Source organism: Monodelphis domestica, chromosome 1 (assembly GCF_027887165.1).
Source record: "Monodelphis domestica isolate mMonDom1 chromosome 1, mMonDom1.pri, whole genome shotgun sequence".
Classification (NCBI taxonomy): Eukaryota; Metazoa; Chordata; class Mammalia; order Didelphimorphia; family Didelphidae; genus Monodelphis; species Monodelphis domestica.
Window position 1 is genome coordinate 600,011,559 of NC_077227.1, and position 24,692 is coordinate 600,036,250.

Consider the following 24,692-nt stretch of genomic DNA (forward strand, 5'->3'; position numbering starts at 1 on the left):
CCACTGTTCTCTCCTGGTTCTCCTACCTGTCTGACCACTCTTTCTCAATTTCCTTTGCTGGATCTTCACGTCACATCTCCTAATGGAGGCTATACCCCAAGACTCTGTCCTGGACACATTTCTTTCTCTCCATACTTCCTTTTGAAGATTTCATCATGTCCCATGATTATTAATTATCATCTCTATGGAGATGGTTCCCAGATCCATATATCTTGCCCTAATGTATCTCCTGAGTACTAGCCTTATGTCACCAAATATAAAAGTTTCAAACTAGATGTCCTTTAGTCATCTCAACTTCTTCATATTCAAAATAAGTCTTTTTCTCCTTCTCCCCACCAAATCAGCCTTCTTCTGAAGTTCCCTAATTGACTGTATGGTCTTAGAGCCTTAAGACAAGGACCATTAACAATAGGAGAGGCCATTCCATTTCTTTTCTGACAATTCCTAGAACCACTTAAAAATTCATGATGTTGGAAGTCAGGAGTAGTATTTGGAAACTGACCATTAAGATGACCATTAAAGATGGGGACTTATTTAGAATAGCAGTTCCCAGAGTAGGGTCCATGGACCCCAATATCCTTTAGGGGATCCACAAGGTTAAAACTATTGCCACATTATTGAAGTAAAAAAAATGACAAAAGATTGAATACAGAAGCAAATATGAGACTCCAGCTGCCTTTCATTAAGTCAGGCATTAAAGAGATTTGCATATTTGGAGAGTATAAATGGTAATGTGCTGGAGCCAGCTAGAACTGGCTCTCAAGAGCCAATTGTTAAATTTGTGGTAGGAGCATTTACATCTTGGAAATTGGCAAATGCTTCACAAGAGGTTTGGATTTATTGTTTTGTTGATTGTCTAGACTTTAGGAAGTGGTAGAAAAATATGGGGGGGGGGCTGGCAAAAGAGGCCTGAAGGGGAAATTGATTGTTAGACATTTACCAGCACACTACTGAGTAGCATAAGTGCTAGTGAGCCTTTGGAGCTTATGTGAACTGACTTCTTACCTTCAAAGAAGATAGTAAAAACGTAAGTTATATCTTAAGAGTGACTGGATCTCTCACCAGGCATGTGTGGGCTACCCAATTATAACAACCCAATCCTGTGGTTGCTATATAATTTTTTATCTGTGGGTAATAACCTGAGAAGGAGAAGGGAGACTAAGGAATGGGTGAATAAAAGAGACTCAAAGACAAGTTAAAAGATATGAGGAGTGGCGCTCTCTCCTTAACGTCTTCCTTGGATAATCAATTAAAGGAAAACATGAGAAATAAGAAAACACATGGGGAGTGAGAACTCCTAGATAGAAAGCATGGAGGTGACAGTGTCTTGAGGAAAGAAGGATCAGCAGAAAAAGGTTAAGACAGAGAGACTTTGAAGATCTAGGGAAATAAAAGAGAGATCAGCGCTCTTTCCTCAGTATTTATTGGTAGTTCCAGGAATGTGGATTGGAAGATGATCCATGAATATGTAACATGACATAGGTTTTAACACTGGTTGAATTGACAATGATGAGACCAAAGAGGTGCAGATTAACCTGACATGCACCTTTCAAAGGAATGTAGTATTTGATAAGGTGAGAGCTAAGCCTTTGTGGTGGCTCAGGAATTTACTTGCCCTTTGTACTGTCTATACAATGATTATTAACTGATCTACCTGCCCCTCAAATGTCAAGTTTGGCAGGAATAAACATCTAGAACTATATCTTTCCGTCCTCAAGGAAACTCATAGCCAGTCCATTTTAACTGTATAATGGCAAAGCATAATGACTGGGAGCCCTGGAGCCTGAATTTCTGAAATCATGAAATGTATGGAGCAGGGAAGAATTTATGACCAAATAAGAGAGAGGAAGCATTACAAGATATAAATGAATACAAGATATAAATGAATTTTGATTATATTAAAATTTAAAAGTTTTTGTATAAAAAAACCCCAATGTAACCAAGACTAGAAGGAAAACAACAAACTGGGGAAATTTTCTTGCAGCAAATTTCTCAAATATATTGAAAACGAAGATAAATTTATAAGAATACAAGTCATTCTCCAATTGACAAATGGTCAAAGGATATGAACAAGCAGTTTTCAGTTGAAGAAATATAAGCTACCAGTAATCATCTGAAAAAAATTCTAACTCCCTCTTAACTAGAAAAATGCAAATTAAAACAACTCTGAGGTACCACTTCACAGTGGTAAAGGAAAATGATACATGTTGGAGGGAATCTGGCAAAATTGGCACCCTAATGCAATGTTGGTGGAGTTGTTAACTGATCTAATCATTCTAGAGGGAAATCTGGAACTCTGCCAAAAGGACTATAAAACTTTGATCCTGTAATACCACTAATAGGTCTCTATCCCAAAGAGATCAAGAAAAAGGGAAAAGACCCATTTGTACAAAAATATTTATAGCAGCCCCTTTTTTTGTGGTGGCAAGGATTTGGAAATAGAGGGGATGTCCCTCAATTGGGGGATGGCTGAACATATTGTGGTTTATGTTGGTGATGGAATACTATTGTGCTCTAAGAAATGATGAGCAGGATGATTTTAGAAAAAGTTGGAAAGAACTATATGAGCTGATGAAGAGAGAAATAAACAGAACCAGGAGAACATTGTACAAAATAGCAGTAATATTGTATGACAATCAACTGTGAAAGACTTAGCTACTCTCAGCAATATAATGATTCAGGACAATTCTGAAGGACTTGTGACAGGGAATGCTACCCACCTCAGAGAAAAACCAGTAGGAGTCATCTTTCACATCAGTATATTTTTGGTTTTATTTTGGGATTTTGAGTATGTGTGAGTGTGTGAGTGTGATCCTACAACAATGATCAATATGGAAGTGTGTTTTGCAATGACAATAAAAATCTAAAAAATGCTATCCACCTTCAGAGAAAGAATTGTTGGAGTCAGAATGCAGATCAAAGCATACTATTTTTCTTTGTGTTTTGGTTTTACATAAATATTCTCATACAACAATGACCAATATGGAATTAAGTTGTATATGATACTACATTTATAACCCAGATCAAATTACTTACCCTCTCCAGGATGGAGCAGGGAAGGGAGGGAGGGGGACTATTTAGGTCTTATAATTTTGGAAAATGTATGGTGAAAATTGCTATTCCATGTAATTGGGAAAGTAAAATATTTTTAGAAAAAGAAATTTCTGAAATCAGCATTTAGCACTTCTAAAACATTGCCACCAGGAATGATATGGCAGGTTAATTTACAGCAAATATGCTAATATTTGGACAAGAACTACAGCTAACCATTGGCTTGTGCTTTGATGTCTCAGAAGATGGAAGGGATAAAAAGACTACCTATTCCTCATCCCAATACATCTCTCAACTGAGAAATTACCTGAAGAAAAACTCCCAGCTAGCGACTTAGACGAGCTCTGACAGAAACAAACTATGGTATGATGCTCAAATTCATTGTTAAGAACTTCAACAAGGTAGCAGGGTCTACTAAGACACTTTGGTGTTAAAGTAACAAAGGAGAGTGATGGAAAATCGCTCCATATCAAGTAGTGGAGATATTAGTCAACCTGTCCTCATACACTCTCTCTTCCAGCGGAACTGGTCTGTTTATTATCCTTGTACTCAAAATTCTTTCTCTTATCTCCAGACCTTTACACAAGTTGTTTCCCCATGTCTCCTTACTAGGAAATGCTTTCTTGCCTCAACACAAACTTTTGAAACCTCTCTCTGTGTCTCTATCTCTGTCTTCTCTCCCTTTCTTCTTTGCCTCTGTTTCTGTTTCTCTCTGTCTTTGTCTCTCTGTCTCATCTCTTTCTATGTCTCTGTCTTCTCTCTCTCCTTTGTTTCTGTCTCTGTCTGTCTCTAAACTTTCTCCTTTGTATCTGTTTCTGTCTCTGTTTCTCTGTCTTTGTCTCTATCTCTGTGACTCTTCTCTCTTTTGTCTCTGTCTCTAACTCTGTCTTCTCTCTCCTTTGCATCTCTGTTTGTCTTTGTCTTTGCCTCTCTCTCTCTTTCTCTGTGTCTCTACCTCTGTCTTTCTCCTTTGCCTCTGTTTCTGTCTGTCTGTCTCTCTCTCCTTTGTCTCTATCTGTCTCTCTGTCTGTCTGTCTCTGTCTTCTCTCTCTGTTTCTTTCTCTGTTTCTCTGTCTTTGTCTCTTTGTCTCTCTCTATTTCTATCTTTGTTTCCTCTCTCTTTGTCTGTTTGTCTCTATCTGCCTCCTCTCTTTCTCTTCTTGGTCTCTTTGTTTCTGTCTCTACCTCTAGCTCCTCTCTCTGCCTCTGTCCATGTCCATATCTTTCTTTCTCTCCCCCACCTCCAGTAGCATCACATAGTTTAGTGCTACCCCACCACCCTCATTCAGGAGGCAGCTGCAATGACTCTCTGACTCCCTCATTCCTTCTCAGACTCCCCACTGGAGAACTCTGCCAAATCTCCTTGCTCAATTCTTACTCTTCCTGAAATTTATGCCCCCCCCCAATTTTCAAGATGAAGGAAGAGTGGATTATCTCTCCTTTTTCCCTTGGGGCAATCACCCTTGTTGCTCCCAGGGCCTGGAGCAGACAGGTACTAGATCCCTTCCTCTGCTGGCAGAAATTGGTTCCACTGATCTGCTTCATTCCTATTCCCTAAATGAAAGGTGTCACATCAGATGACAAGATACTCAGTGGAAGGACCTTCCCTGGTTCTAGGGGGCTGAGTCATGGTTGATTCACTTACCCTCCAGTCATCTGCAAGGGTTGCTCTGCTAAAGGGCCCAACTTTCCCAAAGCGGCATTTGGACAAGAACCATGGCTAACCGTTGACTTGTACTTTGGTGTCTCAGAGATGGAAGGAATAAAATGACTCTCTATATCTCATCCCAATTTATCTCTCAATGGAGAAATTATCTGAAGACTATGTGGGTCCCAGAAGGAGGGTTGGGTGGACCTAGTTCATGGTAAAAACCATCACTCACAAAGTCAAACTAGGAGAGTGGGGAGAATACTCCTTAAAGCGAAGTGCTGAGAAAAGTTATTAAGTGTTTGGGAAGGAGACCTCATTGAGAGACTCCTGCTAGTAACAGAAGGGCAGAATTAAAAACCTGCAGACAAGGATCTTTAAGAGCTGCCAGTCTTTCTGGAAACTTAATAGGGGAAAGGATTTGAAACCTCTGGTTTTAAACTTCCTAGAGTAATTTCAAAATGGGCAAGCTAAGGCTTACCTGGCAGTCCCACTAGAGCTTCTCTGGGAATAGAACCAGGCACTTGACTTTGAATTTAAATAGCTATGGTTTAAGGGAGAAAAAATTGTAAATGACAAAGTTACACTTACCTCGAAGGGAATGTGGGGAGTAAAAGAAGGAAATCTGGGGGCTCCTACAAAGTTAAAAACCCTTCCGGCCCCTTTGCTAATGAATGATGCTGAATCAGAGGCTTCTCTTTGTTCTATTTCCTCTCTTCTATCATTTCCCTCCTACGAAGAGAGAGAAGCAGCTCTGTTCCTACAGGGATGTTGATAGGTTTTCCCAGCCAAAGTCACGGTGGGGAGTGGAGGATTCAAAAGCCAATAAAGCCTAGAGAGGAGGAGGATTTGACAAATCTAAAGTTAATGCAGAATAGCAGGAGTCTCTCTATAAAGAATAATATTTAAGTCATACCCTTCTTCCCTCCCATCCCGTATCTTCCAAGCCCCCTCATCATCCTCATCCTCAAACTAGGGGTTGAAACACTCCCCCCACCCCCAGCCTATCCTGGCTATTTGTTCCATTAATCAGTCTTATGTGGATTGGACAGGGCCTTGTGGACAGTGCAGGGTATTTGGGGAGCTGTCGAGTTCACAATAGCCCCAGGAGGCAAGTAACAAGCATGATTAAGCCAGTTTTCATGATGCAGAAACTGAGATTTAGAGAAGTTATATCTTGTCCACAATCACACATGAGTAAATATCAGAGCAGGGCCTTGGGTCCTCATCTTCTAACTCCAATCCCAGAACTCTTTCCATTGAACCCTGTCGCCTCTAGCTCACAATCTGGCTGGAAGGACAGAGAGAAGGAGCATGGAACAATAATATATATATGACAACAGCTAGGCGGTGAAGTGGATTGGGCACTGGGCTTGGAATCAGGAAGTCTTCCAGAGTTTAAATCTGGCTTCAGGCATTTACTAATTGTATGATCCTGGGCAAGTTACTTTATCCTATTTGCCTCAGTTGCCTCATCTGTAAAATGAACTAGAGAAAGAAATGGCAAACCCCTCCAGTATCTTAGCCAAGAAGATCCCAAATGTGGTCATGAGGAATTGGACAGAACCAAAGTTGAACAACAAAAATGAAGATCTATGGATGGATGATCAACACTACAAGGATTCAGAGAAAGAGAGATCATTCATTGTCAGCTTGAGTCATCAGAGAAGACATTGAGAGAAGAGTCACAAGGCTCTGTCCAATCTACATTAGACTGATTAATGGAACAAATAACCAGGATAGGTTGGGGGGGGGGTTAAACCCTTAGTTTGAGGAAGAGGAGGATGAGGGGGTTTAGACGATAAGGGATGGCACTTAAGTTGTTCTTGAAGTAAGGGAAGAATCTGTCATTTGTCTGTATATGGATATATATACACCTGCATTTATTAGTGCAGCTAGATGGTTATAAAGGAAAAATACCGAAAATGGTCTTCTGAGCCAATATGACTTTATTGTGAATGCTCCAATCACATAAATCAGGGTCTGTAGAACACACCCAGGATGATCTGACACTGAACTTTTCATCTCAGCAGATATTTACATTTTATGCAAAATAATCAGATTATACAAATCCCCCCCCCCCCCCCAGGGAGGGTAGATCAAATACATCTCTTCTTCCCTAGAAAGAAGGGCAACCTTAACTTTGTTTTCCTGAAGGCCAGGCAGCTATAATTCCCATTGACAAAGGCCTAGCCATTGAATTTTCTCTTTCAAAAAGGTCGGGTTTATTTTATCTTTTTTTTCTATAGGACCAATTATGTAGCCTCTGTTCCATATATGATGATATAAAGACATCTAAAATAATTCTGTAGCTAAATGAGATATCACAAATCCACAGCCTCAGGAATATCTGAACACCTTCCAAGATGCTGAAGGCAAGCATAAATTCCCCTTGCAGGGATATTTTGCAAGGCACTACATCTTTGTTATTTTTATTCATGCTCTGATTATTGGTTTTTGATTCTCATAGATGGTTATTCAATCAATAACTGGAATTATTATTTATAATTTATCATTAAAAACTGAATATCTAATGAGATTACATGAAGAAGCTATAAAGAGACATTAAACAATGAATTTGAAGTTGTTTAATTAAGTTATCCTTCACATGGCTCAGTGGATAGAGCACTAGGTCTGGAGACAGGAATGAGTTCAAATCCAACATCAGAAACTTACTAGATGTGTGACTTAACCTAGATTTGCCTTAATCATAGGAGAAGGAAATTACAACCACTCCAATAACTTTGCCAAGAAAACTCCACAGAGAGTATGGTGCAGAGGGTCACAAAAAGTTGGAAACAACTGAACAACTAATCAACAAGAACAGTATATGCATTAGGTAGCTAGAGATAGAGAGAGAGAATTCAGAGGAAAACTTGTAGGTAATGGACATACTGAATGAAGACACAGAAATCAGAATAAAAATCTTTTCTTCTCGAGACAAGGAATACAATTATCCTGACTACAATAATAAGTGTATGTTAGGGAGTAATAGAAAATAAAGATATATAGAGATCAAATGACAAGATCCAAGAGACTGGTGGCCATGTTTTGGTCTTAGTACTGATAATAACCCTTAGCACTATTCCTTGTATATAACATATTCTTGACAAATATTTATTGAATTGAAATACAGTGGAGATTATACAAAACTCTCTATACATACAACCTAGTGGATGCCAAATGAAACATGAGGCAAATGGGATTATGATGTAAAGAAAGAAATATCAACAAAACATGTTTTTAAAATAGAAGACTAGGTGGTGCAGTGAATCAAGTGTCAGAAAGACTTAATTCCCTAATTTCAAACCTGGCCTCTGACACTTACTAGCTATGAGACACTGGACATGTCACTTACCCCTGTTTGCCTCAGTTTTCTCATCTATAAAATTAGCTGGAGAAGGAAATGGCAAACCATTCCAGTATTTGCCAAAAAGATCCCAATGGGGCCATGAAGAGTCAGATATGACTGAAAAATGATGAAACAATAACAAGAATCTAAAGAATTCTGGAAAATATTTGAGGTGGGAAAGTAGGGGCTACGAGTTTCTGTTAAATTTTAAAAAATTCATAAGGACAGAAGCATTCTGGTCTGGAGGTTTGTTTTGAATTATTTAATACATTCACCCAACTGATGTCTTCACTAGTCAATGATTAGGAAGCTGGTGCCCTGGAGAAGATGATGAGCACCATCTGCTGGAGCATGGCTTAATTGCAAAATTCAGCAAAGGAGCTGAGTTTCAGTAGTCAGACCTATAAAGGACCTTGTTATTGGGAAATGAGTAGACTCCAGGAAGATGGTGAGCATGGAGAAAAGAGCAACCAACACCTACTAAATGTTAAGGAGTCTATAGAAAGTGATGATCAATGCATAAAAATAAATACTGACCTCTCCTTTACCAGAACCCCACCCAGGGCAAAAGCAATAAATCAAAAAGTGAAATTGACAAGAATTTATTAAATACCTCTTATGTCCCAAGTCATGGAGTCTGTAAGGTCACTAGTGCAAGTCTTTTCTGTAGCCATTCATTTGTCAATAAAACTGTATTATATACTTAGCCTTGTGTACCCAAGAGCTTTTAATGCATGAAGTTTTTCCTGATCCTTTCAATGATAGTTCCTCTCTCAACACTATAATTTAAAAAATCACCTTATAGTAATTTTCTCCATATTTTTCCTATTCTTACATATGCAAATGCTGTTACTCTCCTTCCCTTTTCCCAATGCAATACAAACTCCTTGTGAACAGGGACTATTTCATTTTTGTCTTTGTGCTCGCAGTTCCTAGCACAGCACTGAATACATAGGAGGCATTTAATGAAATGCTTGCTGATTGAATTATGTGACTGTAAAGAGGAGTTCTACTATGGAATATCATTTGCAAAAGTCTGCCTATTCCCTTTTCATACCCTCTTCAAGAATGTCTTTGATATGTGTATAGATAATTCTGTAAATACTTTGAAGAATTAGGAAAATAGGCATATGGGTCAGGAGTTATAGATGCTTTCTTATTACTTTTTTTCAAGGGTTTGTTCTTCTTTCTTTTAATTGGCTAAAAGGGGGTGTCACTCTCTCATTTAGGGCCTCAATGCTGTCAAAATAGCGTCATTTTGAGACAGCTAAGTGGCTCATTGACTAGAGAGCCAGGCCTGGAGTTGGAAGGTCCTGGGTTCAAATTTGGTCTTACATAATTTCTAGTTTTGTGATTCCAGACAAGTCACTTAACCAAATGTCTAGCCCTTACTGCTCTTTTGCCTTAGAACAGATATTTAATATTAATTTATCAATTTTAAGACAGAAACTATTTTTTAAAATAGTGTAATCTCCTTCAAAAGCCTCTTCTGTGCAGACTTAATCTAGTCAAACTGTTCTTTCTGTCTTTGACTTGGTGCCATTTTTACTTCCTGATATAGTACATTTGGAATGACAGTAGAAATCATATGTGATGACTCTATTGCCTTTGATGGAGAAAGATAGTTTGTCATAACAATCTTGACAGATTTTTTCCATTTTTCAACTGTTTATTGTTCTCATTTAATCCTTAAATGCTTAGGCTTATTTGGGTTTCTTGCCAAACTTGCTATAAACTTGCTTTGTCTTTTATCACTTCTTACTATTTTATGAAATAATACTTATCACCATTTTCCACTATTGTCTTTCACCAGATTTTATAAATGAGTTCATATTCTAAACCAGTATTACCCATGACCCATGACTCAACATATCTCTTCTTGGCAAAGGAAACTGTTTGCTAGCTTCTAAGTTCTTTTTGTCCCTTTGTTACAAAGACTAATTTAAATTGGTTAAGTTCCTTAAGAATTAATGATAGTCTATATCAATGTCAGTTCCTAGCCATTTCCCATTTTTCAGTGTTAGTAGGTTATTTAAATATGTCAAGTTGGAGTTGTTTTAATTACATCTTCTCATTTTTATTCTTCTAATTTGGTATTGATTTGATTTCTGCTCTGTAACAAGGTTTCTTAACCAGGTTCTGTAGATCGATTTCAGGAGAGTCCATGAACTTGGAAGGGGGGGAGGGATATCTCTATTTCAATATAATTGGTTTCCTTTGTAATCCTCTGTATTTATTTTATTCATTTAAAATATTATTCTTAGAAATCCACAGGTTTTAGCTGGCTGCCAAGGAGGTCTATGACTCGAAAAAGGTTAAGAATCTCCCTCTGCAAATTCAATAATCTCTATATATACACACAATGGATATTGAAATAACTCTCTTATCAGTGACCAGTTATTGCCTCTCTTATTACAGAATTAGTTTCATTTTTTTGTAGTGTTTTTCTGTGTTTCCCATGTCCAGAATATCATTCCTCCAAATTCAGTTAGCATATACTTAATTACTTGCTGATACCAATAGAAAGATGAACATGGGGAAATATGGCCCAAAAAATACGTTAGAAAATACAAATAAGAAATGCAAGAAGGCCAGATAATTGGCTGAGTGGATAGATTGCTGGACCTTGAGATGAGAGATTCTGAGTTCAAATCTGACACTTCCTAGCTGTGTGACCCTGGGCAAATCACTTAACCTTGGTTGCCCTGGTTCCTCATCTATAAAATGAGGGGGAAAGGGGAATAGCAAATCACTTGAGTATCTTTGCCAAGAAAACCTCGTGGACAGTCATGGTCCATAGGGTCATGAAAAGTTGAACATGACTGAATATTTGAACAGCAATGACAACAAAAAAATTTTAAATGGATGGTTAGAGGGCAAAGGGGAGAGTAAAACCTAGTGTAAATGCCAGCTATGTTCCAGTGGGGTTCATTAAAGGTTTTCATGGCCAGCTAGATCTCAGACAGAAAGGGAGTACAGGGAACATGAAAGCATCCAGGATCCCCTCCTTAGTGCCTCTCAGTGAGGGATATGTTCCTCTGGGGTTCTAGAGTTCCTGATCCTCTGACAATTATCAACATATTGCTCTGATCACCAGCATCTACACAAGGGTCACAGAATGAATTATTGACAACAATGCAATTTGAAGCTGGGTCTTTTTCCTTATGCATAGAAAATCAACACTGTTGGAGCCATTTATTGTTAGTCTCTGTTGTCAACCAGACTTAAAGATATGGAAATACTAATTGGCCAGGTCACAAGTGACTGAGCTTCTGGAGAGTGTTCTGAACTTATGATTGCCCTTTTAGACAACTTGACCTTGGCAAATATCCAAGATCCTTCATGGTCTCAAATGCAGGCATTTGTTTTCCAGGGGAGAAGTCTATGATGATCTGTTTCTCACAATTAACCTAAATATTGCATACATTCAATTGCATCTATTAACCTCCATTTCAGAGGGTGCCCAGTACAGCCATCTATTCATTTCTCACTTGGTTGCACTCCTTGGAACTTCTTTATCATGCCCCAGAAATCTCTTTATCCTGGAAGATCACTTCAGCCTGGAACTCAGATCTCTGAAGTCCCCTCTGCTCCTGGGGTCCCTTCCTTTGATTGGAGGATGGAGGGTTCCTCCCAGAACTTCCTTTCAGGAGGGTTCCTAGGCAAACTATCTCTTCATTTCCCATCAGGCTGTACCCCAATGAACTCCTCCTTCAAGCCTCTTTGCTCAGACACCTCTCCTCCTCACCCCCCCCCCCTTTTTAGCTTCCTTTTTTATGTGGTCTCTGTTAGACTAGAAGCTCCTTAAGGGCAGGGCCTGTCTCTTTTTGCTCCTATTTATATTTTCAGCACCTAGGACAGTACCTACACATAGTAAGCACTTATCCACTGAGTGACTGACCTTGAGAAATAATTGTTCTCTCAGTATGGGTAGCCTGCTCAGATTAAAATTTTTTTTAACCCTTACCTTCAGTCTTAGAATCAATGCTGTGCATTGGTTCCAAGGCAAGAGAACTGTAAGGGCTAGACAATGGGGGCTAAGTGACTTGCCCGGGATCACACAGCAGAATAGGTATTTATAAGTATACTGAGAATATTCTTAGGAGCTACTGCTATTTTACAAAGAATTTCAGTATTGATATTCTGTTCCTCCAATCATATTTGGACTCATTTTTTACTGAAGATCACACACCGTGGGTACCTAAGTGTATATATTTACAAGCCATCAGTTTTTAGTATCTTCTCTCTTTGCCACCATCCTGCCACTATAACTAAAGAAGCAGATGAAGTAAAGGCCATTTTAATGGATTCCCATAGTTGAGACTGTGAATGTTACAAGGGGTGGGGGGATATTGACACTAAATGAAGGCAAAGGACCTGTATCCAAATCATTCCTGACTTTTAAAAAATTTATTTAAACCCTTAACTTCCATCTTAGAATCAATATTGTATATTGGTTCCAAGGCAGAAGAGTGGTAAGAACCAGGTAATGTGGGTTAAGTGACTGCCCAGAGTTACATAGCTAAGAAGTGTCTGAGATCAGATTTGAACCCTGGATCTTCTCTAAGCCTGGCTCTCAATCCACTGTACCACCTAGTTGCTCCCATCCATGCCTTTTTTTTAAAATAACCCTTACCATCTAACTTAGAATCAATACTGTGTATTGGTTCCATTCAGAAGTATGGTAAACAGTGGAATTGCTTGTTGGCTCTGAGAGGGGGGAGGGAAAGAAAACGAATCATGGAAACATGGAAAAATATCTATAAATAAATAAAATAAGTATGGTGAAGACTAGGCAGTTGGGGTTAAGTGACTTGCTCAGGGTCACATGGCTAGGAAGTATCTGAAATCAGATTCTACCAAACCACCTCGCTGCCCCCATTCCTGACTTTTTAATGCCAACATGACCTTGGGTAAGTTTGGCCTTGGCCAAAACAAGTAGATGAGCACTGAGCTCTCTCTCTCCCTCTCTTCCTCCCTCTCTCTCTCTCTCTCTGTGCAAAAATATTTTAATTTAATTTTTATTGTCATGCAAATCTCACTTCCATATTAGTCATTGTTGTAAGAGCACACACAAAATCAAAACCCCAAAATAAAACCATAAATATACTGAAGAAAGTATGCTTTGATCTGTATCCATCTAGCTCCAACAGTTCTTTCTCTGGAGGTAGATAGCATTCCCCATCATAAGTCTTTCAGAAGGATTTTCCCAGATCATTGCCTTGCTGAGAGTAGTGTATAATTGAAAATCTGTTACCTTAAAAAAGAACTACATTTCCCGGGAACCCACTGACTTCCTGTCATTACGTACTGCCTGTAGACATGGAATAAATATTCAGTGGGCGGTCCTGCTTGCTCTTTGGCTCCATGGCAAGTATGGTGGTGGTAAGTGTGGGGATTTTGAATAGGTTAATTAGCCATAGGCTCATGGTCTTTATTTTCTATCCCTTTTATTCCTTTATTTCTAATGATCATTAATAAATCTCTTAAAATATAATTTTTTTATTATTTGAGATTAATTTTAATTTTTACAGTATCCAAGTTTTCACAGTTGATCATCTTACAATGTTTCAGTTACTGTGTACAATGTCCTCCTGATTCTGCTCATTTCACTCTGTATCAGTTCACACAGATCTTTCCAGCTTTTTTCTGAATTCCTCCTGTTCATCATTTCTTATAGCACAATAGTATTCAATCACCAACATATACCACAATTTGTTCAGCTATTTCCCAATTGAAGGGCATCCCCTCAGTTTCCAATTCTTTGTCACCACAAAAAGAGCAGCTGTAAATATTTTTGTACAAGTAGATCCTTTCCCCTTTTTATCATCTCTTTGGGATATAGACCCAGCAGTGGTATTACCGGATCAAAGTTTATGCACAGTTTTATAGCCCTTTGGGCATAGTTCCAAATCGCCCACTGGGGTCCCTTTAAACTCTAGATCTGTGGTAATATAATTTATCACCACATAACTAGCTCATAGAGGATAAGCCTTTCCATATGTTCTGGTCCTTGTAAAAAAGTCTTGGTCTGTTTCTGGGGCCATTTTGGAAGCCTTTCTAGTATGGTAGAACATGGGCAAGCTTGTACTCCATTGACATAGCTTTTGATAATGCAGGATAATCTCCACATAATGATTATCAGAGTAGGTCTTTGTGGAGGTGATACAGTAAATAATCATATAGTGTGACATGGTGGAAAAAAAACAGTAAATGTAATCAGAAATGTAATAACAATATCCAGAAAGAGTGAGATGGCAATCCCAGACCTTGCCTTGATCATACTCATCTAGAGCATGGTGTTTAGGCCTGGCCACCACATTTTTAGCAAGGATATTGATAAACCAGAGATCATCCCAGAGGATGGTAACCAAAATGGTGACTCTTTGAGGTTGGGCCACGTGAAGATCCATTGAAAGAATTGGAAATGTTTAACATGGAAAAAAGAAAATTGGGGAGAGATGACATTCTAGTAGTCATGGAAGGTAGAACAGATTTAGTCTTGATGTAAGAGAAAATTTCCTAATGATTAAAACTCCCTAAAAGGAGAATTGGATGCCTTCTCCCTTGTAGATTTTTTTCGTTAGGAGTCTTCAAGTAAAGCCTGGATGACTTGTTTAAAGATTCATGGTATTCAGGCAAAGGTTGGATTCTATGTTTCTCTTTTGTTGTTGTTGTTCTAAGACAAAAGGACAAGGACTAGGCAAATAGAATTTAAGTGACTGGCCCAGGGTCACACAGCTAGGAAGTGTCTGATTTGAGTCAGATTTGAGCTAGGTCCTCCTGATTCCAGACCCGATGCTCTATCCACTGAGCCACCTAGCTGCCTGATCCCTTCTAGCTCTGAGATTCCATTCATTTCACTCAGAAATTTGGGTTCTCATCCCTGCTTTTTGGCAACAATAGTGAATCAACAAGCATTTGTTATTTGTTTACTGGGTGCTAGCCACTTTGCTAAGTGATAACCTTGAGCAAATGACTTCAGAGCTCTCAGCCTCAGTTTCTTCATCTGTAAAACCAAGGGATTCTGCTTCTGAGTTCTCTGCCAGGTGCTTCCTTGAGCACCAGCGCAGGAGCGCACAGCAGCCCACGCCTCCCACCTAGTGGTCAGAAGAGAGGATGACATCTGCTGAGGACTCCAAGGATACAGGGCCCAGTTGCTGTTTGCTAGGGCTGCTCTGGGTGCTGCAAGAACCAGGCCGGGGAGTGGGGAGGAGAAGGCAGAAAGGCCCTGGAGCCCATCTTAAAAGCTTTTCTCTGGAAGTAGACATTTAGATGGAAAGTATCAAAACAAATCAAAGGGAATGAAATCTCTGAAATGACAGCGGCCAAGCTAGGCCTGGAAGTTGTTTTTTTTTTTTTTCAGAGCTGGGAGTGTGCAGCACGGCGGACAATACCGGACTTCAAGGACGTGCTAGATGGTCTGGATGAACTTTTTCCCCTCTTTTTTATTCGTTGTCATAAGGAATGTCTCTGGGAGAGGAAGAGATCAATTTGGAAAAGTGATATAAAAATAAAAGCTTTTTAATTAATTAATTTTTTAAAAACCTTGGAATCGAGTCTAAGTATCAGTTCTAAGGCAGAAGAATGGTAAGGGCTAGGCAATGGGGATGAAGTGACTTGCCCAGGGCTGGGAAGTGTCTGAAGTCAAATTTGAACCCAGAACCTCCTATCTCTGGGTCTGGCTCTCAATCCACTGAGCCATCTAGTAGCTCCCAAGCTTTTTAATTAAAAAAAAAAAAATCCTTCCTCTGCTCTATCCCCTCCCTGATCCCGCTATAGAAGATCTTGGCTATGTACATGGATTGACAAGTGCAGGCCATACAAAGCTGGTGAGCTTCTTGCAAGGCAGCCTGTGAATGTCAATCATTTCCTTCTCAGAATTGATGTTCCCCGTGAGCTTGCTAGTCTTTTGTCTGCTGAGTCTAGGGTCCACTTCTAGGGGATCTGTTTGGGGGCAAATGGCTTCCTTGGATACTTGACGATTCCATGGTCTCACAGGTGAGAATGTGCTCCTTTCATAGGTACATATTGCACCCCTGCCTCCCCATATCACTGTGAACTCCTTACCTATTTCTTTTCATAAATCTGCCATGAGAGACTGCTAGGTGGCTCTGGGGATTGAGAGCCAGGCCTAGAGATAGGAGGTGCTGGGTTCAAATCTGGTCTCCGACACTTAGCAGATGTGTGACCCTGGGCAAGTCACTTCATTATCTAGCCCTTACTGCTTTTCTGCCTTAGAATTGATACTGAAACAGAAAGTATGGGAAAGAAAAAAAGAAAGAGAGAGAGAGATTTGTAATAGGTATGAGACTATTTCTAGAGTGGGTAAAGTTGAAACTTCTACTAAGAAAATGATTTCTGAGGAGTTAAAGAACATAATGCAAATTCACAGGCAGTGCTTAACAAATGTTTGCTGAGTTGAATGGACAAGCCAGAGTGCCCAGAGGAGGGTAACCAGGATGGGGAAGGGCCCAGAGATCAGGCAATAGTTACTGATGTCCTGCATGTTACCCAGCACATAGCATATATTTCATTAAGTGCATGTTGATTCTTGATTGGTGATGGATGACTGAGATCATCCAATAATAGTTGAAAGAAATGGGATGTTTATTCTGGACAACAAAAATATAAGAAAGGTTCCAACATGAAAGGGGGAGTTAAATTTGTTCTGTTTGGCCTAGAAGTCAGAATTGAAAAGAATGAGTAGAAGCCACAAAGAGGCAAATTAAGACTGGATTAAGTTAGGAAAAACTGTAGAAAAATAAATGAAAAGCAGAATGAGTTGCCTCAGTAGTTCATAGGATCATAGACAGACATACACTGGGAGGCACCTTAAAGGACATCTAGTCCAGCCATCTCATTTTTAAAAAGAGGAAATAGAGGCCCAGAGAGATCACATTATTTGCCTTAGGTCACACAGATAATAAGCAATAGTGCTGGGATTTGAACTCAAGTTCTGTGATGCCAAGTTCAGCATTCTTTTCACTCTCCTATGCAACTTCCCTTGTAGAAGGTTCTTTCTCACTGAAGAAGGAACCAAGCAAAGGCTAGATGACCACTAAACAGGTATGTTATAGAGGGAATATTTGTTCAGGTATAAGTAGGACAGATGGCCACTGGGATCCCTTCCAACTCTAAAATTCTGTGATCCACAGTAACTAAAGGATCAATATTAAGCTGAAAGCAAGCCAGCCTCCAGTGGAGCAAACAGCATGGCAGTATGATCCCTTATGAGAATTTACTTTTCATATACTATATTAATTCCTTCAGTGGGGCTCTGGATTAGAAAAGCTCCAATTGATTCCTGTATATTAGGGAGAATTCTTGTTATCAGGGTCCTAGAGGATAAGGCTCCAGCCTATCCACTGCTTTTTTGCATTTTCTTTGTCCTTAGAAATGGCAATGAAGGTATTCCTTTTTAACAAAATTTGGTTAATAAATAAAGGGGACCAAGGTTCTTTTCCTGTGTGTGTTCCCCACTACATGTAGGTGGGAAGGAGTTTGATAGACCACCTCCTAATTAAGTACTTACCAATGAGACATGTCTTGGGACAATCAAGGGAGGAGCTTGAAAAACAAGCTCCCAAAAGTGTACATAGGTACCTGATCCAGGACTTCCCAGGTCTTTGTCGTCAAGAGGGCCAATGACCTCTCACTTTAGGGTTGTGATACTGGCCTAATCAATAAGCTAATATTCTTACCCAAAATCAATCTCCCAAATTTTAATTGTAACACCCTGAATCAGTGAGTCAAACTGGAAATTGTACCCTCTGGATGAATTCAACTCTACATTGTAGGTCTAGTTTCTTAGGCTGTTTGGATCTATTTTCACAAATAAAGTAATCATGGTCCCCAAAAGCAAAGTGACTTGCTCAATGTCATATAATCAGTTACTGGAATGGAGTTGCCAAAGGACCATTTTGTGATTAAAATATTTACCACAATAAAAATGATTGCAAAACACAACTAGCCAGAAGGCATGGGAATAGAGTCATTCTGGAGAAACAAGTAATTTACACAATTAAATGTTTATCTTTTAAAGTTTCAGCTTTGTTATTCTATCTTGCATGGATATCTTTCTAAAGTATGTAACAGTAATAATAGTAATAATAACTAGCCTTTCTGTCAAGAAGCATTAATTGAGTACCTATTATGTGCCAGGCATTATGCTAAAGAAAGACAAAAACAGTCCCGGTCCTCGAGGAACTCACAGTCTATTGAGGGAGACACATGTCTGCAGCTGTGTCCATACAAGATACCTATGGGATAACGTGAAGATAACTGCAGAAGGAAGGCACTAAGATTAAGGAGGACCAGGAGAGGCTTCTTTTAGAAGGTGGGATTTGGACCAAGAATTGGAGAAAGCCAGGGAAGAAGCCAGGAGGCAGATAAAAGGAGGGAGGTTCCAGACAGGAAAGATAGTTGATTAAAAAGGAGTTGAGAGATGAAGTGTTGTATTAAGGATCTACAAGGAAGCCAATCACAGAGCATATGTCAAGGTGCAGGCTGTAAGAAGCCTGGAAAGTTAGGAGGGGCTTAATAGCTAAACAAAGGATTTTCTATCTGATCCTGGAAGAAATAAAGTGCCACTGGAATGGATGGAAGAGGGAGACAGATATGGTCAGACCTTGCCTTAAGAAAGAGCAGTTTGAGAGCTGAGTGAAGAACAGACTAGAATGAGGGAGACTTAGGCAACAGTCCCAGAAGGAGGGGATGAGCTGCATCAGGCTGGTAGCAGTGTCAGAGGAGGAAGGAGGAATATAGGAGAGAGGTTACAAAGTAGAAGCATGACGCGGCAACAGACTGGATAGAGATGAACACCAGAGAGGAGTTGAGAATGACACTGGGAAGAGGGTGGATGGAGGACCTCTGCCAGTAAGAGGGAAGTCAATAAGAAGGTACGGTTTGGAAATTCCATTTTGGACATTTTGAATTTAAGATGTTTGTGGGGAATCCAGTTCTAAATGGCTGGCAGACAGTTGGCAAACACCAAGAAAAGCAAGAAGAAGGGGGTGACTTTGGACACATTTTATGGAGCAAAAATACAAAATACAGAGGAAATAGAAGAGGAAACACAAACAAATGCTCCAAAACCTTCCAAAGGAAATGGAAATTCTCCACAAACTCTTGAAGAATTTAAATCGGAAATTATCAAAAAGATGGAAGGAAATGGCAGGAAAAATGGGAAACAATGCAAAAGGAACTCAGCAATATGAGAGACCAAAATATGCAAATGAAGAAACAGCTCGAAGCCTCAAAAAACAGATCAGACCAAACTGAAAAGGAAAACCAGTCTTTAACGGTCAGAATCAGGCAACTGGAAGACAATAATCTTGCAAATGAGCAAGAATTAATAAAGCAAAGTCAGTCAAAAGACTAAAGAATTAGAAGACAACATAAAATATCTCACTGTCAAGGTGACAGACCTGGAAAACAGAGGAAGGAGAGACAACTTGAGAATCATTGGTCTGCCCGAAAAACCAGAGATAAACAGTAATCTTGATATCATAATACATGATATCATTAAAGAAAATTGCCCAGAGATTCTAGAAAAAGGGGACAAAATATGCATTGAAAGAGTCCACAAAACACTCTCTACACTAATCCCCAAAAGACAACTCCCAGGAATGTAACTGTCAAATTCCAAAGCTTCCAAGCAAAAGAAAAAAAAATCTTACAAGAAGCCAGAAAAAGACAATTTAAATATAAAGGAACACCAATCAGGGTCACACAGGACCTAGCAATTTCCACTCTGAACTACCTTAAGGCATGGAACATGATATTCAGAAAAGCAAGAGAGCTGGGTCTTCAACCAAGAATCAGCTATCCATCAAAACTGACTATATACTTCCAGGGGAAAGTATGGGCATTCAACAAAATACAAAATTTCCAAATGTTTGTAAAGAAAAGACCAGAGCTCTGTGGAAAGTTTGATATCCAAACACAAAGAGCAAGAGAAACATGAAAAGGTAAATATGAAGGAAAGGGAAAAGGAGAAAAATGTTATCTTTTTCTTTTATTCAAACTCTCTTCTATAAGGACTACATTTATATCAATTTATATATTAATATGTGGAGAAAATGTAATGTGTAACCCTCAAAAATTGTATGCATCATTAGAGTAGTAAGAAGAATCACACATAGGGAAAGTTTGGGGCATCAAGAAGATATGGAGAAAGCCTAGAGGCCAGAAGACAAATCAATCCAAGAATCAGCTGCATAGAGATGATCACTGAATCTGAAAAAGTTGAGATCATGGAACAAAACAGTAGAGATGGAGAAGAGGGCCCAGGACAGAGCCATGGGGGATACCCATGGTCAACAAATGGATGGAGAGGCAGCAAAGGAGACTGAGAAAGAACTGCCAGGGAAGGAGAGTTGGGAGAACATGGAGAATGCAGTGTCTTAAAGACATAAAGAGAGAGCAATATGAAGGGTGATCAATGTCTACCCATACACATATATACATATGCACATACACAGATTGCATCTACGGCTTGAAAAGGGCTTTATCTCATTTGATTTCAAATGCTTGCCTTCCTTCTTAAGAGAAGGGACTTGAATTTGAGTCTTCCTGACTCTAGGCTGGCTCTCTAAACTGCCTTTCTAGGCTCCAAATTGCCTCTCTCCAAATGAATGCACAATCTAGCCCCTTACATTCTATCTTGGAATCAATACTGTTTATTGGTTCCAAGGCAGAAGAATGGTAAGGGCTAGGCAATGGGGGTTAAGCGACTTGCCTAGGGTCACACAGCTGGGAAATGTCTGAGGCCAGAGTTGAACCTAGGACCTCTTATCTTTAGACCTGGCTCTCAATCCACTGAGCTGCTGTAAAAATTAAATTAGTATCTAGTAATAAAAATATTATATTTTATGAGTTTTTTGAAGGATGATTAGAAATCAAGAAATAGAGAAGATACAAAATAAAACCAGGTTCCCATGGCTAATCAGCCCATTCAAAATCCCCACCCTTAGCTTAGCTTACTTGCTACATCATTGCAATGGCAGAGAAGAGAATGTGGGAGGCGTTACTGCCAGTTAAATACCATCGACATGATGGTATTTAATGATCTCGACAACGGGGAGACTCAGGTGAGATTATAGGGAATTCTGGGAAATACCAAGGACTTCTGGGGATTGAAGTCTAGGGTTCAAAATTTCCCTTTATACACTACTCAGCTGCCCCCTTAACTATTTTTAATAGAAGAGAATGGAATGAGGTCATGAGTCAAACCTAACTCACATCTTTTTCAGATGACCTTATGTTAAACCAGATGTCTTCCATCTTTTGCTTGTGAAGCTAATTTTTTTTAACCGGAGTATAAGACTTTATTACCTTTATTTCTATCAAATTTCATCCTATAAGTCTTGTTTCAGCATTCTAGCCTCCCAGGATCTTTTTGGACCCAAGCTTTTTCATCTAGTGTCTTAGCTAGGTATTTTCAGTTTTGTTTTGGTTTTTTTTTTTGTTATGTGTAAATTTAAGAAGGATGCCACCTATGCCTTTATCCAAGTCATTTGAAAAAATTTTAAACAGCATGAAACCAAGTATATATCTTTAGGGCACTTCCTAGAGACTTTCTTCCAAACTGTGTGAATCTTAAAAATTCTCAGACCCTACTTCGTAAGATTTGGTTAAGACCATTCCCCATTTTAAACAATGAAGGAACTTAGATCAGGAATGTGAGACCTCTACTCCACCCCTACTTAAGCATGCTTTAGGGGAAGAAACTCCTTGCTGAACAATGAAAAATACTTAAACCCATACCTATAGTAAGGCAAAAGTTCTTAAACTGTGCCTATTTTTAGATCTAATACAAAAGGGTGCTAAGAACCTATAAAGGTCAGGCAACTTGTGAATTTACAAGGAGCAAAGAGGTGAGAACTTACTCAGAGGTTTTTTCAGGTGTGAACTTAATCAAAAGTTTAATTCTACTCAGGTGTGAATTAAGAATGGTCTGTCCTTTGGAAAATGTCTACTGCGATTGGTAGATGTGAGAACTTAGGGGAGGTGACATAGGAGAAAATTCCCTTTAAAAGGAGGTCAAAAAGGAGGTCTCGGGAAATTCAGCTGGGTAAAGCTGAATTGGAGGAGGCAGCTGGTGTCTCTCTGAACACTAGAATCTTGCTTGGACAAATCTTGTGGTGAGTGGATAAAAGACTGACTGATCTCTCTCTTAGGGTTTTCAGCCTAGGCTGGCTCATGCAGGCCTAGGCTGGTTTAACCCTTTTTCTCATTATTCTCTCTCTCTCTCTCTCTCTCTCTCTCTCTCTCTCTCTCTCTCTCTCTCTCTCTCTCTCTCTCTCTTTCATTAATTCCTCATTTGTATTAATTAAAATCTCTATAAAACCCAGATGACTTGGGTATATTTAATATTTGGGAATTTTTCCCTGGCAACCACCTTATATTTGATTTAAAACAAGACGCTGTCTTAAAACCATATTTTCTGCGGTCACAATTTAAGCCAACCACTCTTTTATCTGTAACAGTTTATGACTCCCACTATTTTAATCATCACAACTGACAACAAACTATTAATCATTTTTCTTTGGGTCTGACTACTCAACTATGACTGGCCCATATCAAGCATTAAAGTCCATCAAATTATCTGCTAAAATCTAAGAGAGCCCCTTACCGATCAGCTTGGTAATCATTTCAAAAGGAGTTGAGGTAGTCTGGTATTTGTGTACATAAACATATACTGTAAATATAACCTCTCAAGTAGCTTTAGTAAAGTAGCAGGTAGCATTTCTATATACTTAAGCACAAAACCCAGGAGGAATTCATTAGAAAGGAAAGTACTTATCAAAATAACTATAAAAACACAATAAAAGACCCGGGGGGAAAGGGTCAAAGTGCCAGGGCATACTCAAGACATAATATGAAGCCATTTTAAAAGAAATGGAGAACAAATTAACTGAAGGCATATTCATTGTCCATAATTAGACTATGCAAAATATTAATATCTAAATTCCAGAGGGAAGGCACTAAGATTGAGGAAGGCTAAGAGAAGCATCTTGGAGAAGGTAGACCCTGGGCTAAGACTTCAAGAAAGCCAGAAAAACCAAGAGGCAGACAGAAGGAGGGAGAGAGTTCCAAACTTGTAGGACAGTCAATGGAAAAGCTAGGAGTTGAGAGATGAAGTGTTGTGGATAAGGAATAGCAAGGAAGCTGGTGTCCAATCAGAGTATATGTAGGGGTATAAGATGTAAGAGGCCTGGAAATTAGGAAGGGGTCAGGTTATCGAGGGCTTTAATAGTTTAACAAAGAATTTAGTAATATGCTAATCAACTATCAAGTAGTTTTTTATATTTTTATTATAGAGTTAAATAAGAAGACAAAATTCACTTGGGGAAAAAAAAAGGTTTAGAATAGCTTTAAAAAAATCATTTTCAAAAAGGAGTGAGAGCATCTCCAAATCTCAAACTGTATCATAAAGCAGCAGTCATCAAAACTATTTGATAGTGGTTAAAACAACTGATTTTAAAAACCCAGTGTTCAATAATCCTGAGGAAATAGATTACTTAGGGAAGAATCTTGTATTTGAAAAAACTGCTGGGAAAATATAAAAATAGTGTGGCAGAAATTAGGTGGAAACCAACTTCTAAAATCTACCACAATAAGCTGAAAAATGTATAAATGAGCTGCATTTTTTAAACGACCACAACCATCTCTTTTAAATTAGAGGAGAACCAGATCAAGTGCCTTTCACAGTTTTGAGGAGGGTGTGAGTGCTTAGGTAAACAAGATGATCACAAAAGATAAAAAAGATAAACATTAATACATTAAGTGAAATGATTTCCATATGAACAAAATCAATGCAAGTAGGTGACAAAGGATAGTGTCTTTTGGAAAAACATTTTGCCCAAAATATTTCTGATAAAGATGTGATATCCAAGAATCCTAGGAAACTAATGCAAACATATAAGAATGAGAATCATTCAGCTATGGCTAAGTAATCAAAGAATTTGAACAAAACAAAAAAATTGACAATGATTTAACATCTCTGTGCACAAATATACCAAATCACTTTTCATTCCTCATCCTACACTGTGCTTACCTGCCCATTGTAGGCAGGAGCTGACTTTTAAGGTTCTGAATCCCTAGTACCTAGCACATAGTTAGTGTTTAATGCATACTTGAATGAATAAATGGGTATGCCCAGATCAACCCTAATGCAAAATGGGGCTCCTTTAATGCCTAGTGAAGATGGGCTTCCCTCACTATGAGGCAAGAACCAATTCTTACATGAGAAATAAGCCATGGATCTGTAAAAATGACAAGTCCTAGCATGGAACCTAGTAGTTTTGGCAAGGGAAGGGGTATTGTTCCCTATCCCAGCAAGTTGGTTCCCATTCCTAGAGCAAAATAAAGCTTCTCAGAATAAGGACAATGCTGATAGTTTATTTAGTTATTCTCAATTCCTTTAAGTTTGAGTTTGGGTTGCTAGACTTGTCTGCCTGTAACAAAGGCGTGACTATATGTTTTTTTTTCTAAAAGTCTCAAGGACTGAATAAACATTAAATACTCCCTCTTCCCATTCCACCATGATCCCAAACCACCATGTGGTTTGGTTCTAAATTCTCCATTTCTTCCCTTTTCCTCTTTTCTCTGATGAAGTTACCAATGGTAGCCTGG